Below are 6,000 nucleotides of genomic sequence, written 5' to 3'. Positions count from 1 at the left end.
TATCAGAGTCTAGCATTGATAACCAGTAACACCAGCGCGGCTCTGAAACTACATGTCGAGAACGGATTGCATGGACAATTCTAGGTATTCCGATGAAAAATAATAAATGGGATAAAATGTGCGAAAGTCTTGTTGAGAAATTTACAGACCTGTGTCAGCGTTTTAATGCGGGTCCATAAACGACCATACAATTGTGATATGTATGTGGAATACGAGGTGTGGTTTACTGCATAGCTAAGCTGCGTTTCTTCAGAGGGTTCCTGATGACCATTTAGCCGCAAAGAAACTTCAGTCATTTCAAAGTTGTTAAGCAGCACCTTACTATGGGCTTGATTAATATCTCGAGCTGCAAGCTGTATCTGTGATTCTGGTAATGGTCCACAATGTCTTATATACCGGGAACACTTGATTAAAAAGAATGTTGGAAATGATGGTCAATGACTCCAGTTTTACCCGAGTCTTGTTGGGTTATCTTGCAAGAATAGGTGACACAATGTGCAATTACACTTCTATATATAGTCTAAGACCAAATAAAAATAATGCTGACAATCTACTCAGACATTAAACAGTTAGTGGAGAAGCTTTATAAAAATGGAACATATACTACAAATCTATTTAGACTTGGAAAGAACGTACCACAGCAAATGCAATTACGGCATCATGAATGACCGACTCAACCTAGATCATATCAGAAACCTATCCATGTCTATATCCAACATTTCAGACTCAAGGTCATGATGCTGATATTACTCCTTTCCATGTCTATATCCAACATTTCAGACTCAAGGTCATGATACTGATATGGCTCCTATCCATGTCTATATCCAACATATCAGACTCGTGATGCTGATATGGTTCTGGCGAGCTTATTGTCGGTCACTCTTTTAACATCAAAAATTACAAATATGCGAATTGGCTCACTTCAGACACAAACTGCACATGGATGTTCAGCATGCTACCAAACTATCTTCAAATCAATCGAATACAACATATAACGTCGTCTTCAGGCCCAAGTACAAAACCTTGTACACTCAGAAAAGCGAATTCCACGTTTTCGCATACGAATTCATACTCACAGAGAAGGAGCAAAAGCAATGTTGAAAGTGCCGAAATTTTTCATTTCCCAGATCATCTCTGTGGTTATCAACATCACCGATAATATCTGATATTTGCGAATTCAATAATCTTCAACAAACCCGTTTTTTTTAAAGAATATTTTATTAAAACGGAGCCTCCTATCGCAGCCTTGCGTTAATGTATATGGACGATTCTAAAGATCAAGACAATTTTGTAATAACATCTAGAGCGGATTACCAGATAAAGCCCCTATTTTGTACAGCATAAATTAAAATCATCCTCAGAACTTTGAGAAACCTTAATTAATGGTACATTCTGAGTCCCTTTCCACACTGAACTCCCCACACTAATTAAAAATTTGACTACCCATTAATATCCCAGATCTAAGAAAAACACGATCTGCTGATACGATCTGGATCAAAGTATTCTGTACTTTTTACTGCCAGTTGCTTTGGTTTTAAGAGTATTATCAGGGTCGATAAAGCAGCCAAAGCTTCCCAGCAGTCAGTCATCAGTAAATTAATAAATTGACTTCAAATGCTGTTTAAGTCAAGATGGTCTTCATGATTAGAAAAAACAAATACAAACATTTGGAATGAAGTCTCTACATATAAGCTTCCGAGCATCAAAACCATCTGTGCAGACTGGCATCCCTGATATAGAACAGATTGCAGAGATGAAGTGGAGTGTGCCGATCGTGTATCTGAAGGGTGAACACATTCATGTTGATCTATAAAGTATCGCCCTGATAGACAGAGCTTTCAAAACAACTATTTTAATAAGAAACGCGGAATAGTTCGATGGTCTGAGGGAATGTGTTTGTAGAACAAATGTTTACCCTGATATTATAAGTGTTTTACATTTTTACCTTAACCTTATGTGCCTTCCATAAAATTCTAAAATCTTTATCTTTTGACTTGTACTCTTTAATGCTCAATGTTCACATTTATTAGAAGCTTTTAACGTGTATCCTTTAGTGCTCAGTGTTTACGTTTATTAGAAGCCTTATCTACAGACAAGTTTTAGAACTTTATTTAAAATTGCCAATATAATAATGCATAGTGCTAAACCCTAATAGATAAATACACATATACTAAACCGCTAGTAATCTTCCATAGTTGTTCCCTGTACATAGAAATTTCGGGTGTTTGGGTGGGGAATTTGCTAATAATTGAATTTCTAGAAGTTAATATTTTAGAACACTTTGGATAATTATCGAATACTTATATAGGATTTGAATGGGAAATAAAAAAGACCCAGAAATATAGCAGAAGTACATTTCAAAAGGCCGTACGTGAACGTTGCATTAAGGATAATAAAGAGAACAATACATTGCGATGTTATTTTTATCTTTCTCTTAGAGTGTCGAATCGAGTCCTGTCCGTGTTACCCTTTGAATGGTTTGATTTTGCTTTATTCCATAGATATTAACAGACAATAAAAATATGTGAATTGTAAAGTTGTATGTCACGTTATAAGTAAGGAACAATAGCCAGATTGCAACAGGTATATGCTAGACCCTGAGGCTAATTATTCGCTTCATAAATGTTGCGAGTGTAAGCCGACATCAAAAAGACGGCGGGGGGGGGGGGAGGAAGCCATTTGTGTATAACATGGCCATAGGAACTTGTTACTGGCGCCTTATTTGGCTGAGTGCGATTCACAGGTAAGTGGCATGAATTGCCGGTGTTGGCTCAAAGGAACATCAAGTGAGGGTTGTAAATCCACCCTTGACAGACTGCCGGGGAGGGGGCAATGTCTGTTAATTATGTAGACCATGGATGAATCGACATCCACTCGGAATTGAGCAAGGCGTGGCCACCATTGGAATCGCAAGTTTAAATCTAGTGTTTTCAAACTAAACATCAGTAGTCGCTAAACCATCTTGCGGGAATTACATAAGGAAGTTCTAAGCTACTCCGACGTCATTCGAAATTGGCGGGAAACATTGTTATTCTGGGAATTACAAAGGAGCTTCGGAAAGGAAGCTTTTAGGGACCGGAGGAGCTGTAGGAGACGGAGAAGGGAAATACTCTGGTACAGTTGGTCCCGAGTCTCTGGGAGACAAGAAAAGGAGAGAACGGAAGTGGAAGGGTGAAGGACGTGGTTGTTGGACTGAAGGGGTACTGGGTACCAGTCAAGAAATACTACAGATGAGGTGAAACACAGGACAGGAGGAAAATCTATCACATTAAATCAGATGATGAAATAGGCCGTCACTTCGTCGAGTGAAAGACGAGTGATACGGTTTGGAATATTGAATTTCATTTGAGGAAGGACTATCTGTAATTGAATGGCATTAAATTTGTTGTTTATTTTAATTTCACCTTTTGTGTATTCAGTAATTTAACTGTCGGCATCGCTGGCTGGGGGCTAGGAGCTTTGCATCTCTATCACTACTTCAATTTCTAACAAAAACGAGCCAGGGTGGGTCTTCTGTAATAATTAAAGATAATACTGGGAGCACCCCACCCCAACCTAAGGTAGTCTACGAGACCCCTTTACATTGTATTTAATAAGTATATTTCAGTGTATGTCAGCAGAAAAACGAAGCTAACCTAAATGTTCGTACAATGTTATAATATCCCTTTCGCCACAAATTCCATCACCCCGCCATTCATCTGGGCTGAAGTTATGATTTAAAACCTGTGGTTATCATCTTAGCCGCTCCATGAAGTAACGTGGCACTTGTCATCTCCCTCTGTCGTATTGGTGTAGATGAAGTTCATTTCTCGAGGTACGGCCCACGGTGACTATATAAATCTGACTTTTGATCCATTTTATGATGCACTGAGATTGGCAGTCAACACCTTAGTATCAACTATGCCAGAAAGAGTTACTTCCCTTATTGGTCGATTACCAGGTTGGAACACACTCACTTTGCACTTTTGTCTTAAGCTGGAGCCCTCACCTCATCCCCCACTCGTGCTTAAAGCCGTTTTCTCTCTTTTTACTTTCTTCTAAGGAGGGCATAGGGAACCTTCATGTGCGTGAAGTAAGATGAACATACGTCGCAGGGCTAGGTCACAAGGCGCCACGCGCAGTGAACACGTCTGCGAACGAGTGTCAGAAAAACCCACATGAAGGAAATGGACAAACATAACACAAACACGGGGACTAATAAAAGGTTACCCATATAACTTAGGAACTAACCAATTATGAATTCTTTGGGACCTTCTTTAGTTAATTAGGATAAATAATAAAAAGAGAAGGCCTAAACCGAGTCAGGAGAAACATAACAAAATAAAGGAAATGTGGACCCTCACTCGGATACAGTCTGTCTCATTTAAAATAATGCTAGCTAAATGCGAGGAAAGACACAATATGAACACCCAAATAAAACAATATGTTTTCTTTTGAATAACAAATCAGCGCACGTTCACTCGCCAAAATTCTAAATTGAAAATAAAATTAAAAATCAAAACAAGCCTCTGAAATAAAGAGGAATAATTAGACAAACCAAAGGCAATAAAATTTGATATAGAGGCTGTCCTTACACACAATATAGCAAAATACACATAGCAAACACAGGACATAGGGGACCTCTAGCAAAGGTCACTGAAAACTTTTAGGGGAAAGGATTGCGAGCTAGGTGAATGAAACCAGGCTCGGATGAACAACCCTATAGAAAACACTAGGGACTAGAAATACCCCATCAAAAATTTAACTTTAAATAAATGTTTGATCAAAATTCTATTTATAATAAAAATAAACAAACAAACACACATATTGGGGATACAATCACACGTAAAACACCTTTTATTTTTTTCGGCAAGTGGGGGGTGGGGTGGCATCTGTCTGATGCCCCTCCCCCCAAAAAAAAGAAATTTTGTCTTAAGTAAGGGTGTGGAGTTACATGTCATTTAGTAAAACAATCTTGAAGCACCAGAAGAAGGTTCACACTTAGGTAGTAAGCGTTCCGGTGTAACGTCATGTGATAAATCAAGCAAGAAGGACCTGGTTGAAGTAGCTCAAGCATTCCACGAAGAAACGACTTCTGTACACGTAGTTTGCATAATGAACACTATTGAAGTATGCAGCAATATCCAAAGTCAATTTAATCTTACATATAAATTTACTATGTTACATGTAATTTAACCGAAATGAGACTAATATGTTGATTATGACCGTTAACAGAGATTTTACAGTATATACTCGCTTATGAGTCGAATTTAACTGCATAATACACAGTCCCAAATCTGCCAAATATATTTCAGATATTACTGTTTCACTAAGTGTGGGATTCCTGATATCTATTTGTTAGGAACTATTGACGATTACATAAACATGAACAGAAAATAGCAAATCTGTCTGGAGTTTTGCCAGACCTCATTTGGTGGTTCGACATGCTGGGAAAATAAATACTCGCCAAAGTTACTGAGAGCATTCAAAGCAGACCATATGTATACTGGTGGAATGGTGTTGTCATCAAGAATCACCTGGGGTCAGGAGAAAGGAAAGAATTTTTAGGGGCTGGCTTGGACACCTATTTCCACGGAAAGCAGGTAATTAGGACAATGGTGTGTTTGTGTGTGTGTCTGTGTGTGTGTGTGTGTGTGTGTGTATGTGTGTGTGTGTGTGTGTGTGTGTTTATGTGGGTGGGTGGTCAATGTTTTAAAGGAATTCATTTTTATCTTCATTTGTAATGCCGCATTATCACTGTTTGTGAACATCTTTTGTAAACATGAAAGTCACATGAAATGGTCACTCCATTAATTACATCGTCGTTTAAATCATCGTTTGCTTGCGGCAACAGTTCAGACACATTTGATGCTTTGAAATCGTCTATTTTGTTATTATTTAAACATGCAATGCCTTACTTAGAATTTAGACTTGTACCATATTTAAAGTCACATACATGTTTAATGTCCATTACTTTAAAATTCGCGGTGAAATTTTCCGCCCTCCACTGTGATTGTCAAA

This window comes from Sinohyriopsis cumingii, chromosome 6 (assembly GCF_028554795.1).
Source record: "Sinohyriopsis cumingii isolate HCF-2022 chromosome 6, ASM2855479v2, whole genome shotgun sequence".
NCBI lineage: Eukaryota > Metazoa > Mollusca > Bivalvia > Unionida > Unionidae > Sinohyriopsis > Sinohyriopsis cumingii.
The sequence above is the reverse complement of the archived record's forward strand: the minus strand, read 5'-3'. Positions refer to the sequence as shown.